Here is a 14007-nt window from a genome sequence, read left to right on the forward strand (position 1 = left end):
CTGATCCTGGCTGGGGGAGGGAGCTGAGGAAGGCTCAGATGCCCAGAGCCTCCAGGTGTGACACACCGGCTCTGCTCCACACACAACTACCACAGGTAGGGCAGGCATTCACACATCCAGTGGCAACCTGCCTGCTTCCCGCTGCCCCCACGTTGGGAGCCTCTGCTTGGCTCACCAGCTGGCCCACCAGTGTCACTGCCTAGCTCAAAACCACCCCAAAGAGGCAGTAAGAAAATGTTTTGGAGGGTCCATACTTCTGTCTGCCCGGGCCCCCTGTGATGACGCGAGGGCTCAGGACCCTGCTGGGGACAACAGAGCAAACGAGATCCTTGGCCTCTGGCTCAGGGAGATACAGCGCCTGAGACGACAGGGTCCCAAATCCCCTTTCTCCTGGGTGTCAGGACCCCTCAGACCTCAGAAGCTCTCTCCACAGCTCAGGTCACTTCCTCTTCCTGAGGTGGTGACTCAGCGGGTGGGGAGGTCAAGGATTTGTAGCCCAGCAGGAAATCTGCTCAAGGACCAAGGTGCTGCTCTGGGACCCTCGATGTGGGGACTTCCAGACTTAGGGGCCTTCCCATGGCCCTGGTTCCTAGTAGCTCTCCCCACTTCCCCCCACCCTGTGCCAAAGGAGACCATGCAAATCAGCCATTTTTGCTTGGGAGGTTTTCCCTGGGAGTTTCCAGCCCCACCCCACCTGCAGCCCTAGGGTAATGTCGACAACCCCAGCTCCACAGGGCCGTGGAAACTCCTGGTCCCAGACCTTTCTGGTCTGGGATCCTTGAACAGGGTACTGGGGGGCGATCGGTGGTTTTGCCCATTCTGGCCCACTGTCCCTTCTGGAGCTCGCAGGGACAAGTGGCATTGCTTGGACAGGCCTGAGGTCACCTCACTTCTCTTGGCTCCTACAGTCATTGTCAGTGTGGTCGGGCCTTGGGCAGCAATCATGGCCTGGCAGTGGGGTGCCCCCAAAGACAGCCACCCAATCCCCAGCTGCTCCCTCTCACGGGGGGGAGGGGTGGAGAGGGGGTGGGGGGCACAAGGAAACAAGACAGGGCAGGAAGCCCAGGCAGGCGGCGGGCACTCTGGGCCAGGCACAAACAACCAACACAGGAAACCACAGCCCACCCCCGCCCACCCCACCCGCCCAAGGCTCTGGGAGAGAGGAGTGCCAAAAGCCTGGTACCCCAACAGAGGCAAGGGCCAGGGGTTAGCCCAGGGCGAGGGAGGAGCAAGAAGCTCTTCAGTCCTCTCTCTGCCCCAGACCCTACCTGGGCAGGGGAGAGGGAGCCAGGCTGGCAGGGATGGTGCTGCCTCTTTAAATCCACCGAAATCCTGAGCTAGGCCCAACCTAGCTCTGGTTTCACAGGAAGGAAAGGAGCTCAGAAGCCAGTAGGGCAGGCAGTGGTGGCTGGAATTAGCCCCACCGGCCCAAATATATCTGGTCTCTGCCCGCCGCCCCACTGGTACTTCCTGTCCCCTGGCACCTGCACCAGGGTGGGGATAGGAGATGATCCAGGTGCCACTCTCTACCCTATGGAGGCTCCCATCTCAGGAGGTGGTCTGGTGCTGGGTTCATGTGGGTAGAAGGTAATTTCCCAAGCCTGGGTTCCCAGAACAGGCAGAGATGGGCAAGGCAGCTCCCTATGGGCCCTCACCTGGCCTCAGTCCTCCAAGGGGTTAATCTGGTCCCTATTTAGGGGGGTAGGGGTGGCCGAGGAACCTCCTCCAAACTGCCTGGCTGCTGGGAACAATGGGGCCATTGTGGGAGGATGGAGTGCAGCAGACTGCTGGCACAGCCAAGCGCACCACGGTGGGACCTCACCCAGCGCCCGCCCGCCCGCCTGCCTGCCTGCTCTGCTCTCTCCCCAGGTACAGCCAGAGGCAGAGGCATCCTCCTGGCCCCTCACCTCGCCTGCTGGCCCACACTCTTGGCACCAGCAGCACCTGGGGACTCCATGAGCTCTGCCCACATTGACATCCAGACTGTCATGACCCTCCAGGATGCAGGGGCACGTGGGCCAGGCCGGGAGGGGTGGGGGTGATGAGACAGGATGTATGCCTGTGATCCTCTGCAGGGGAGACAGGAAGGCCACATGGGGTTTCTGGTGTCAGTCCTGGCACCCTCAGGCAAAAAGGGCTTAGGGGATTGTGAGAGCAGTGACAGGCAAGGTCCCCTGTCCCCAGGCCTCCTCTCCCACACCCATTCAGTAAAGCTGCTCCCAGAGGAGGTCTGGTGCCTGGCGGCCTCGCCCTCTGGGGCTGGGGCCCTGGCAGGCAGTAGGATGCAGTGGAATAAGAACTGAGTTTGAGGGCCGGGCGCAGTGGCTCATGCCTATAATCCCAGCACTTTGGGAGGCCAAGGCAGGTGGATCACGAGGTCAGGAGTTCAAGATGAGCCTGGCCATGATGGTGAAACCCTGTCTGTACTAAAAACACAAAAATTAGCCGGGCATGGTAGTGGGCACCTGTAATCCCAGCTATTCGGGAGGCTGAAGCAGAGAATTGCTTGAACCCGGGAGGCGGAAGTTGCAGTGAGCTGAGATGCACCACTGCACTCCAGCCTGGGCGACAGAGCAAGACTCCGTCTCAAAAAAACCCAAAAAACTGAGTTTGTAGTCAGATAGTGTCAATCACACCCTGCCCCTTCTTATCTATGGGGCCTTGTCCTTCCCTTTATCCCTCTGAGCCTCGGTTTCCTCATCTGCAAAATGAGAATAATTTTATACAGTGAGGTAACCGTGTGAAACTAACAGAATGCCTAAGACACACCAGCCCTCAACAAACCACTTCTGGCCTTAATGTCCTCATTTTTACCTTCTGCCATGGCACCCAAATATGTGGGCATTTGGTAAAGGAAGGCACTGTCCAGATATTTTCCCTGTGAGTGTCCAAGAGAACAGGGCCCGTGGGCATCATATTAGCGGTATCAAGTACCAAGACCCAGCTCCTTCCCTGCCTTCCTCTCAGAGGCCAGCTCCCTCCACTGGCACAGTCCTGGGCATCCTGGGCTCACCGACACACTCAAACCCAGAGCATGAAAACAGAGAGGGGCTGGGCGGCTGTCCACTCTCTTAGCCTCAGGACCATGTCTCAAAAGTCCAGGAGGCAAGTAAAGGGGAATTTCCCTTCAAGAGAGCCAGCCTCCCCTCTGCCAGGTACCCTTCTCCCTGCCTGTCCCTTGGCTGTCACCCTGTAGTACTTGGGCTGGGAGAAAGCTTAAGCCTACTCTCTAGCCACGGATCTCAAAGGAACAATTGACAAGCAGTTCTGGAAAGTAGGGGGCCCAGGAAGAAAACCTGTTCTCTTCTCAACTAGAGAGGGTTATATCTCTCCGAGTGGCCCCACAAGCCCCCAAAGGGTTAACAAGGTCCTAAAAATAACCTGCGCCCAGCAGTACCCACTGATCGGAACCCTCCAGCCATCTGTTCCCATTTTCTCCCGTTCACATTGGAACATCTGAAACCAGCCCCAGAGCCCCAGCCCGATCCCAAAAATAGCCCCAGCCTGCCCAAGGAACAGGCCCCAGGGGCTGGGCACAGGAGGCATGGCCAGCCCAGCAGTGAGGCATGGCCCAGGCAGACCCTGAGCCCTCATTCCCCTGGCCCATGGAAGGGAGGTGTCCTCTCTGGATCCAGAGGAACATGGTAAGCAGGGCCAGGGGCTCCAGCCCACCCCTCTTGGTACCACGCCGGAGAGACACCTGCTAGCTCAGTCCAGGCCTCAGACCCAGGGCCCCTGGGATCCTAGGCACTTCAACCACATCTTAGTCCCCAGAAGATTTTACCCACCTATCTGCATAGCTTCCACACCTCATTGTGGGCACCCCGTCCCTGCCACCCACTCCTGGGCTCCTCATTCAGAAGCTCCCAAGCCTCAGCCCCTCCACCATCCCACTCTCACCCCAGGGCCTATAGGAGCCCTGGCCGCCTGGCCCCACTCAGCATTCTCCCTTGCCAGCACACAGGGTTAAGGCAGAACTTTTCCTAGCCTGTCCACACTCCCCCTTGCAGCTCAGGGAAGGACTCTGGAGGTGTCCCTTGGACGCTGTGGATGCTGATATTACTCCACTCCCCTTCTGGGCTTCAGGATGCCCCCTCCCTGACCATCTGTGTCCAGCAGGTGCCAAACAGGCCCCTCAGGGCTCCCCCACATTATCATAGGCCTGGGCACTGCCCCTCAGGGAAATGCCCGGGCAGGGCACAGGGAATCTGGGGGCCCGGGGCCCTGAGGTGTTCCTAACAGCTGCCATCCAGGTCACAGCTCCACACTGACACTTCACTCCCCAAGCCAGGTCCCTGACCCCTAGGCCAGGAAGGAGAGGAGGCGGCCATTTAAGCCATTTAAGGACGGAATGTCTTGTTTGCCTGGTGAGAGCAGAGCAGCAGGGGATGGGGCAGTGGGAGGAGTGCTGGAGCAGAACTGAGCAAACAGCCTCAGGGAGGAGGGCTGGCCCTGAGAAGCCTGAAGATAGCGAGGGAGACGTGTCCTAAGCTCCCTGGGCCTTCTCCAGGCCCCTGGCTATTTGGCAAACTTGCAATCAAGAAGTCAGCAAGCACCAACGATGGGGAAACGGAGGTAGCAAACAGTGGGTCTGGAGGGGTATTAGAATCCAGGAATCTGGAGTGTGGAAAGGCTGTCTCTTCCCCACCCCCACACTCCCTCTTCTCACTATCAATTCTTTCTGGGCTAAAACCCCTGGGAGGGTCAAAAGTTCCTGTGAAGAGCTCTGACTAATAAAATAGAAGGATCACCAACATTTATTGAGCATTTACTTTGTAACTTCACAGTCCTAAATGCTTCAAGTGCATCATCTAATTTAATCCTCAGAACAGTCTGGTAAGAAAGTATTCTTATTATGCTCACTTTCCCACTAAGAAAAGGGAAGTGCCAAGAAGTGAAATAACTCGCCTAAGGCCCATAATTTTAGAAGAAGCAGGATTTGAATTCAGACTCCCTGGCATCTGGGTTCTGGGCCATTTCACAACACTCCAGATGCACCACAGTATCAGTCCTCTGAACGATGATGAAAGCAAGCATGGGTGCCCAGGCCCCACCCTCTCCCTCCATGCCTGATGTGCCCAGGGCTTGCCCAGGGAAGATGAGAGAGAGAGCACCACTCCCCACTCCCTCAACCCAGGTACCCGCCTGGCCTGGCCTGTGCTGCCAGGACACAGCAAAGTTCTCCAGCTTCCCCCAGCCCCGCCCAACTCCAGTCCGTTACCTCCTCACCCATCCTTGTCCCTGCTGGTCAGAGGAGGGCACAAGGCCAGTCATTGAGACAACAGCACAGAGCCCCTGCCAAGAGTTACCATGGGCTTGTGAGAGGCCCCAGGTGGGGGTCAAAGGTCAAGTGGGACTCACCAGTGAGGGTGGAGTCCCAGCCCTGCTCCCCACCCACCTGCTCAGCCACACCTGGCCAATGCTCCCCATTTCTTTCATTCCTCAGTAGAGAGCAGGACCACTTCCTCGGTGTCCCTGGGGGGGTGGCTTCAGTGGGGAGGGTGTGGGCTGAGGTGAGGGGATGAGAAGCCCCTCCCTCCTGGGGATGGTCTAGGAGAAGCGCCTCCTCCCAGTCCCCAGCTTCCTCCAGCTTTCCCTAGTCGGACTGGGAGCCCTCAGGAGTGTTTGTTGTGAATTCAGGGAGTTGTTGCTAAGTAAGGAAGGGGGGCTGACGGAGGGAAAGAGTCTGGCACGCGCACGCGCGTGCGTGTGTGTGTGTGTGTGTGTGTGTACATGCACACATGTGTACACTAGGGGACCAGGGAGCCAGGGCAGAAACCACGCTACTGTGGCTGGCAGCCACTCTGGCTTTGACTGAGCCAGAAAAGGCCAAGCCAGCGAGGAGGAGCAAGGACTTGGGATAACCAGGAAATCGTACCTTGCCCTCCAGGGCGATTGGACGGAATCTCCTCGCCTCCCGCAGGGTGGGGCGGGTGGGGGGTGAGATCGGCTGAGATAGAGAAGGGCTAGACTCTCACTGGAGCCTGGCTCTAACCCCTCCCAGCCCGGCCCCACTCCCCACCCGACTGGGTCTAGGGTTCTGGTCAGGCTGTTTGCCCACCAGGAGAGAGGAGACCTCCCTCCTCTGGAGGGAGGGGAATGAAAGGAGAGATGGGGGCAGAAAGCCAAGAGGAGGGTGCCCAAAAGACAAAAAGCCAAGCAAGAGGCTAAGCCAGGATGACGCGGCCACCGCGGACAGAAATCAGGGAGGCTGAGAGGGACACACAGGGGCACACAGACCTCTCACCTCAGGAATAATGTCGGGCTCAGGCTCAAGGGTGTGGTCTGGGATGGGGGCTCCCTGTGGAGAGAGGGTCAAAGCTAGAAGCCCCCTTCCAGCAACCTATGCCCCCGCTCCTCCCATCACCCCAGCAGCCCCACCAACACACCACATAAACATGTACACACAGTCCACACAGCCTGCAGCTCCAGGAAGTCTCTGAGCTACTCATTTGCCACCCCCCACCCCCGCTAGGACTTCTGTGGATTGGCTGGGAGCCAAGCCTGACCCAGCTGCACCACCCCCCCGCACCCCCCCACCCACCACGCTATCCCCTCCCTAGCCTGGAAGAGAGGAGAAAGCACTGGAAGACCTTAGCGCTCCCTTAGAGCTTGGCCCCATGGGGAGGAGGAGAGGCAGAGGACTCCCACGACCTGGCCTGAGGACCTGGGGGAGGAGAGGGATGGGGAGGCTGGAGGACCCCGGATTCTAGTGCCAGCTACCTCCAGGTTATCCTATGTCAGGGAAAAGAATGCCTGTGTATTCTGTGTCCCTGTGTGGTCTCCCTGGCTATAGCCCTGGTCCCCTGAAGACGCCAAGTCCTGAGGACCTGGTCTGGTTGGGAGGGCCTGGGGCGAGGGAATAGGTTTAGCAATTCAGTAGGAGGGGGCTGGGCGAAGCTCCCACAGCAGGCGGGAGGGAGGCTGGTGGCTGGGCTCAGTTTGTACTGGGGGGTCAAAGGGGAGTTCTTTTCCGAAGAATTCTGGGAGAGACGCCAACTAGAGCAAGCTGCTAACCACCCCTCCCTCTCTCTCACTGCACTGGGCGGGGGGTGTCCCTGCCAACCAGACTTAACCCTCTCCAGCCTGCGTTCTTCCCAGACCTGAGATGGGGGCTGCTGGGGAGAAGACTTTGGCTGCGCTCAACTTTCCATTCTAAGGCTCATATAGAGCAGGGCATCTACCAGCAAAAGGCTGGTTCCACATGGCCCCATCTGGCACTGCCCTGCCCTGCCACCACCTAGGTGACTTTTCTGAGCTCATCTCCTAAAGGTGTCTGCAGTGACGTGTGTGCGTGTCTCAGAGACAGAGATTGAGAAACAAACTGAAAATTCCTTGCCAAGGCCCTCCCCCTGCTGGGTCACTGAGCATGGTACCAACCTGTACCCCTCCCTTCCTCCCACTGTGCCCTGGGACCAGAGGCCACTGGGGGTGGGGACGTAAAAGGGACAGCTTATCCTTGTGTCCACCTCCCGCTGCTGTCTCCACAGGTCTCTGACTCACACACACAATCAGCCCCAGCCCCAGCACTCTGCTTCCTCACTGATTTGTCACAAGTGCTTCTGGAGGAATGCATTCCATTCTAGCCTGAGATCCCAGGATGGAAAACTGAGATACAGAAAGGTTATGGGGGTTCTAGTGCCTGCATCCCATGCCGATATAACTCTGCTATCACCGTCCTCTCTTTGGCCCCAAATCAAAAAACCCTAGGAACCTCCTCTTATGTAGAATACTGCCTAAGTGTAGTAGGAGGGAATGAGATGAAACATCAAGAAGGACTTCCCACAATCGATCAAGGCTACAAGGGCAGCTGGCCCCACCCTAGATGCCTGGATTCCAGACCCCTCTGTCTTCTGCTCAGGCTGGAAATATGAGTGTCTTCTCTTGTTTAGCTATTTGGCCCTCACTGGAGAAGTCAACTTTTTCTGAACCTTAAATTTGCCACCAAGCTCCCAGGTCTAATGTGATTGGCTGTTCCTTGCCCTCAATGAAGCAAGTGACCCCAGGGTGGGGGGTTAGCTGCCTTTCCCCGCCCCTTTTCCTTTAGAGCACCAGGCCTCCCTGTAACAACCACCACTGTATAATCAGGACCAGAAGAGGGTGGACAGGTGGTATGGGGACCTTACAAGGTGCTAGGTGCCCGTGAGGGGTAGAGGGAGAGAACCCAGTTCCCAGGGAGGGTTCATCACAAAGTCCCCACTGCACCACTCTCTCTCCAAGGACCACGGAACTGCCAGGAAACTTCCCTATGAAAGGGCAGAGGACTCCATGTCCCAGGGAGCTGTGGGGAGACCTGTGACTACACACCCCAGACATGTTCCCAGGGAGGAGAGAGGAGGGAAGAGAAGTGAAGCGCATGTGTGTGCACGCACATGCACATGCACGTGGACGAGACACGCCCCCAGCACACACACTCACCAGAGGTACCCCGGACACTGACAACACAGACGCAACTCCCAAAGATGCACATCCAAAGACGTTTCCTAAAAAGCACTCCAAATTTTCCAAGAGTGGCCCCTTAAGACCCATAGAGGCTACCGTATTCATAGAGACAGCCTCGGGGAGCTCAGGAAACACACATGACATCGGCCAATCACACAGAACTGCCAAACAGAACCGCCGACAGAAGATACACCCACACTAGACACACACACACACACACAAACTTACACACACACACACAAAGTAGTACGCAGCCATGTGCTAGCACACAAACTCAAACACACAAACTTGCAGTGTACAGTGTGTGAAGTCGGATTAGAAGGCAGTGCTCTGGGGAGGAGGGGAGCCTGCGGGGGGTGGAGAACCACTCAGGGATTTCAAAACAATCCTGGTTTCGAAATGCTGGAATTGCTGGATTCAGGGCCATTCCCAGTTGAGGCTGGGGGTGGGGAAGTGCAGAGTGAGGAGGAGGGGAAAACAGGCCAGCCCAGGGCTACCAGTCCATTGGAGAAGGATCGGGAATGGACAGAGGGAGTCCCAGCCCTGACGGAAGGGGACCTAGAATAAAACACCAAGGTTAGGAGAGGGGCCGGTCCAGGGCCAAGCAGGGAGGGCCTGGGCTGCAAAGGAGAGGCCTCTGCTTTTGCCACTGACAGAAAAAGTGAGAAAGCAGGGGAGGCCGCCCCTCCCCCTCAGCATGGAGAATCAGAGGGAAGCTGTCTGTGTCCTTTCCCCTACTCCTGGGCAGTAGTGACCACCTTCTGCTCTCCAGAGTGGCACCCTGGCTCCCCTTCCCCACCAGCTAGCACAGCCCCAAAGTGGGTGGAAAGCTAAGGGGTCACAGGGGATAGGGAGGCGGCAAGGGCCTGCAGGAGTCAGGGGTCTTCTACAGGTTCCAGGACCCCCCCACACTCAGAGCAGGCTGTGGGCATCCCCCTGGGAACCCAATGCTTTCTTCCTCTCCACAAGGATGCGGAACCCTCGGGGAGACTGAGGCAGTGCAACACATGCCCACACCCAGGAAGTCGCCCCTCCCAACAGCAGCCAGAATGCCCTTACTGCCCCTCCCCCAGCCTCCAGGGAAAGTCAGGCTGAGCTCTCCCCCAGGAGGGGAGGGAGGGGAGGTCAGTCCAGGCTGGGGGTGGGGCTCGGAGGCCTGGCCCTGGCACCAGGCAGAGGAAATTCCAGGCTGTAAGTCCAGGCAGCCTTCAGGGCCGCCGAGCCAAGTGACATGCACCAGCTCAGGAGGTGCAGTGCTCTGGCCTTCCCCTCCTAGTCCTGGCCTTCCAGCCCTCCAACTGGCTTCAGCCCCAGCTCTGGGACTCAGATGGGCTCCTCAGCCCTGGCAGGAGCTCCCACCGGCCCCATCCCGGCCCCTCTGGCCAGTTAGAGCCTCGTTTCCTCAGTTCCGAGGGCAGCCCCCACAGTGTGGCTATGGGTGGGCAGCTGGCAGGGCTGGCAGGCAGGGGCACACATGCCGAGCTACAGCAGCCAGGCGCTCAACAGGTTGAGCCAGTCCATGGAACAGTCGCCCCACCCCAGGGAGAGCGGGCCTGGCAGAGGCTCCCTGCCTGCGGCACCCAGCCTGTACCCACTTGGCTCCCACAGCTGCCCACTTTCCCACGGTGCCATCCCCCTTCTGCCCCCTCCCCCCATCAGAGGTCAGCACCCGGGCAGTGCCCAGGGCTCTGGCACAAGGAAGCAAGGGATGCCATTCCCCTGTCACCCCTGGGTGCCCAGGCTCTTGAGAGACCTCACTCTCAGCAGCCAAAGAGCCCCAGAAACAGCCAGCATGGCAGCAGGACCATGAGAATCCCAAAGGACCCCCCTACACCTCCCTGTGGGCCTCTTCTGATCCTGGGAAAACTGGACACTTGAACACCCCAGCTCTCCAGAGCTGCCCCAGGTCCTGGGACAGAACTTCAGCGTGTGGTGCTAGGGGCAGTGTGGGTGCCCCCAGCTCCTCCTATTGGACTCCCTGGAGGAGGGCTGCAGAGCTAGGTGACAGTGGCTCTCAGACTCCCTGGAGGAGGGCTGCAGAGCTAGGTGACAGTGGCTCTCAGACTCCCTGGAGGAGGGCTGCAGAGCTGGGTGACAGTGGCTCCCTCCACTCCTGCCTGGGCTGCTGCTGCTGCAACCCTGGTCCTTTCCTCCCACTCCACTCCTGGGCTCCATGGAGCTCCATCCCAGCCACTCCCCTGACAGGCAGGCAGCTCCCCTTTGCTCGGCATCTCCTTTAATCTAAAGCAGGTGCCAGGCATTCCAGCCCTTGCTGAGCCGACACTGCCACCCCCTAGGCCTCTGCCTAGAGGCTACTGTTCTGCCTGGTGTGGAAGTTGAGATCCCAGCCTAGGGCTCCCGCTTAACCCAGGTACCAGGACTCCAAAGGCAGGAACTAGCTAAGCAGGGTCATGGGTACCCAACACAGATTCAACAAGCGAGATCAATAGGTCCCAAACCGCCACTGAGGCGCTAGATTTCTGTGGAATGCCACTCCCTCTCTAGGACCCTGTAGTGTCTCTCCAATCCTATGACTCCCCATCCTAGTAGAAACTCATTCTGAACCTCTATGTGGGCCTCCAGAACCCATCACCAGTCACAGGACCCCTTCTACTCCAGGCACAAAAGTCACTCTGGACCCAAGATTTTAGGTATTCCACCTGCCCCTCAGCACCCTTCCTGCTGTGAGCCATCACCCCACACCACTCAGGAGCAACACGGGCAAGCAGAGAACCCCTAGAGGGAGGTGGCCAGAAGGCTGGCCTTCCAGACCTGGCTCTCCAAGGCCAAGGAGGCAAATCACCTGGGGGAGGTGGCACCTTCCTTCCTGGCACCAGCCTCCCAGTCTCTCTCCCTGCTCCTCACCTTCTTCACCCATTCTCTCCCGGTCCTGTCCTGAGGCCTCTATCATCAGGGCCTCAGAGCTGACACCAGGAAGACAGGGCCTGAGCATGCTCTTCCTCTGGGGTCATGAAACTGTGGTTCTGACCCGAAGAAGGTAGCCAGGCCCATGCTGAGAGGCAGCAAAGGAGCAAGGCAGCCCCTGCCCGGAAGTGGCTGCACCCTGGAGAGGCTGAGAAGAGAGGGAGAAGACAGTGGAAGCCCACTCACTGTGGCGGTCTCATCCAGAGAGCTGCTCAGAGGCAGCAGCAGAGTTAAAGCAGACATAGTGCACAGACAGCTTTCACACTAAACCAAGGCTGGGAGTGAGGGCAAAAGATCCAGGGAGCCTTGGAGCCCCTTTCTGAAGGCTCAAACACATGCCCAGGTCACCTCTCTCAGAGCAACACTTTTTCTCCTCTCAGCAGAGGTCCCCCCAGACACAGACACAGACACCCACCCCAAGCAGCAGACAGACAGAAAGAGGAGGGAGGGAGGGGGTGTCAGAAAAACCCGGAAGGAAGGAAGCTGGACAGACAGACAGAAGCTGATCCTAGCCTCATTGCTCCACAGAGACACCCTCCAGACTCCTAGACTTCAAGGGACTCTCTCCTTAGTAGTCCTCTGCCTCTTCTGAAACCAAATTCCAGTAGCTCTGGAATAGGACCTACCCTAGCGGAACAAGAAGTGTAAGCTCACTTCTCTTCCTGCATTCTTCCCGAGGGTTCCTTTGGATCAAGGCAGGGGCCACCTCCCCTTAGCAGCGCAGGGACACCTCCAAGGAACTGTATGACTGCCCCACCCCCAGCCAAGCCCACATCACTCAGAAGCCTTGAAAGAAGAGACTCCTCAGTCACAGCCCCCGCTACTCGCAGGCAGTGCCTAGGGGAAAAGGGTGACTGACCCCCAGCTCTCCCTAGTCCTAACCCACCTCCTTCTGGAGGCTCCCATCAGTCAGGGGAGGAGGGCTGGGGTGCGAAGACCCACAGGGTTGGTGAGCCTGGGAGGGGGACTACATCTCCCAGAAGCCCCCAGGGCAAGGTTCGCTGCTCCAGCTGGCCCAAGGCCGGCCTTGTTCTCTGCGCTAGGGTGGCAGGGTCCCCTGGCTGCCCCTAAGCCCTCCCCACGGTGTTCTGGAGCTGCCAACCTGATTGGGGGCTTAAGAGTAGCCTCCACTTACCCTGGGGGCGTCCCCCACACCTTAAACAGCCTGGGGGTACGTGCCAGAGAGCAAGAGACAATCCGACTGTGTTTCCCCTCCCCGATTTAAACTGGATCTCCCTCCTCGCGCCTCTGCTGGCCTGGCATGACTTTCGCCTTGCCCCCAGCCCACCCCTCACCTCACGCGGATTGGGGGGTCCTCACGCCAGGCCGGAGGTGGAAGCCATAACCAGGTCAGGGTCGGTGTGTGGATGGGGGTCCTCCTGCTCGCCAGTTGGAGATGCAGAGAGGGCGGGCAGGCGGTGATCTTTTGATCCTGGACGCCTTGATCTCAATACCAGCCCGGCCCGGGGGAGGCTATCCGGGGATCGCTGGGTGCCGGGGTTCCTCCTCCCAACCGTGGAGCATGGTCGTGGGCGCCGGACAGCGGCGGGAGAGCGCGCACACCCGCCGGGGCCGGGGCGCGGGGCTGGGGTCTCGGCCCCGAACCTCAGGACTCCGGCTCCTGCTCCCGCTCCTCCTCCCTTGCTTGCTTCCTTCCTTCCTTCCTTCGCCGCCTCCTTTCACTTTCCCCAAAGCCCGCGGGGATGGCGGGCGCTGGGTGGGGAGGGGGCTGTCTGGGCGCTTATTGTTGGTCGGACGCCGAGGGTCCGGGTCGCAGCCCCCGGGCTGCGCGGCGCCGGGGGACCCAGGCGTGCGGGCGTCCGGCCGTCTGGCTCCGGGCGGCGGCAGTGGTGCAGCGGCCCCGGGTCCGGGGCATGTCCAGCCACTGGCTCCGCCGCGCGCCGCCGCCTCCCCGGGCTCCCCTGCGCTGCCGGAGCCTCGCTCGCCCCTCCACTCGGCTCCACTCCCCAGCCTGAATAAGCATCGGGGCTCTCTGGCTGCCTCCTTCTGCCTTCATACCAGAGCCCGGAGAGGCCCCTGTCAAAATAAGAGCTCCCCCATCTCGCTTGCCTCCTCGCCCAACCCGGCTCCCCCAGCCTCCCAGTGGTCTGACTCGGTAAGGCGCCCGGCCGGCTAGCCGGAGGCAGGTTGGCCCGGGGGCAGGGAGGGGGGTTTCTTCTCCCCACTCCTGAGGATTGAGGAGGAGACGCGCCAACAACATCCCAGGCTAGGGAAAGGTTTGACAAACCTACCTTCCTGTCTGCACTGATTGGAAGGAGTGGAAGTTGCCAGGACACACACACACACACACACACACACACACAGCACTGGGTCCCCTCTTCATTGTACCCACCCACATCCATAATGCACTGAGCATCTCTATTCATGTCTCTCCCCTAGTAGACCATGAGGTCCTTGAGGACACAGACTGAGTTTTTTCATCTCAATCCTCAGCAGCACAAAGTAGATGCTAAGAAAATGTTTGTGGAAGTGAAACCTTTGTCTTCTCAAAAGAGCTCTCCTAACCTAACCTCAAAGTGCTTCTCTCTCTCTCACACACACACACACACACTCACACACACTCTCACCACCCTATAGCACTATCGATGCAATGAAAAACAAATTGTAAAGCACTTTTTT

General features: G+C 58.9%; 1 protein-coding gene across 4 annotated transcripts in view; it reads right to left on the bottom strand.

Annotated features, from left to right (window-relative positions):
• BCL9L (BCL9 like) overlaps positions 1–13619 on the bottom strand; it is a 31322-nt gene extending 17703 nt beyond the window's left edge. The window contains exons 1-2 of one of the 4 annotated variants that reach the window (XM_033205384.1): positions 12663–13619; positions 6248–6301 (exon numbers count right to left, since the gene is read on the bottom strand). The gene's annotated coding sequence lies outside the window, so the exon portion shown is untranslated. The remainder of the gene's footprint in view (positions 1–6247; positions 6302–12662) is intronic. The other 3 variants (XM_033205386.1, XM_033205385.1, XM_033205387.1) reach the window with 3 other exon arrangements.
• Positions 13620–14007: the final 388 nt, after the last annotated feature.

Source organism: Trachypithecus francoisi, unplaced genomic scaffold (genome assembly GCF_009764315.1).
Source record: "Trachypithecus francoisi isolate TF-2019V2 unplaced genomic scaffold, Tfra_2.0 Lachesis_group8, whole genome shotgun sequence".
NCBI classification, from domain to species: Eukaryota; Metazoa; Chordata; class Mammalia; order Primates; family Cercopithecidae; genus Trachypithecus; species Trachypithecus francoisi.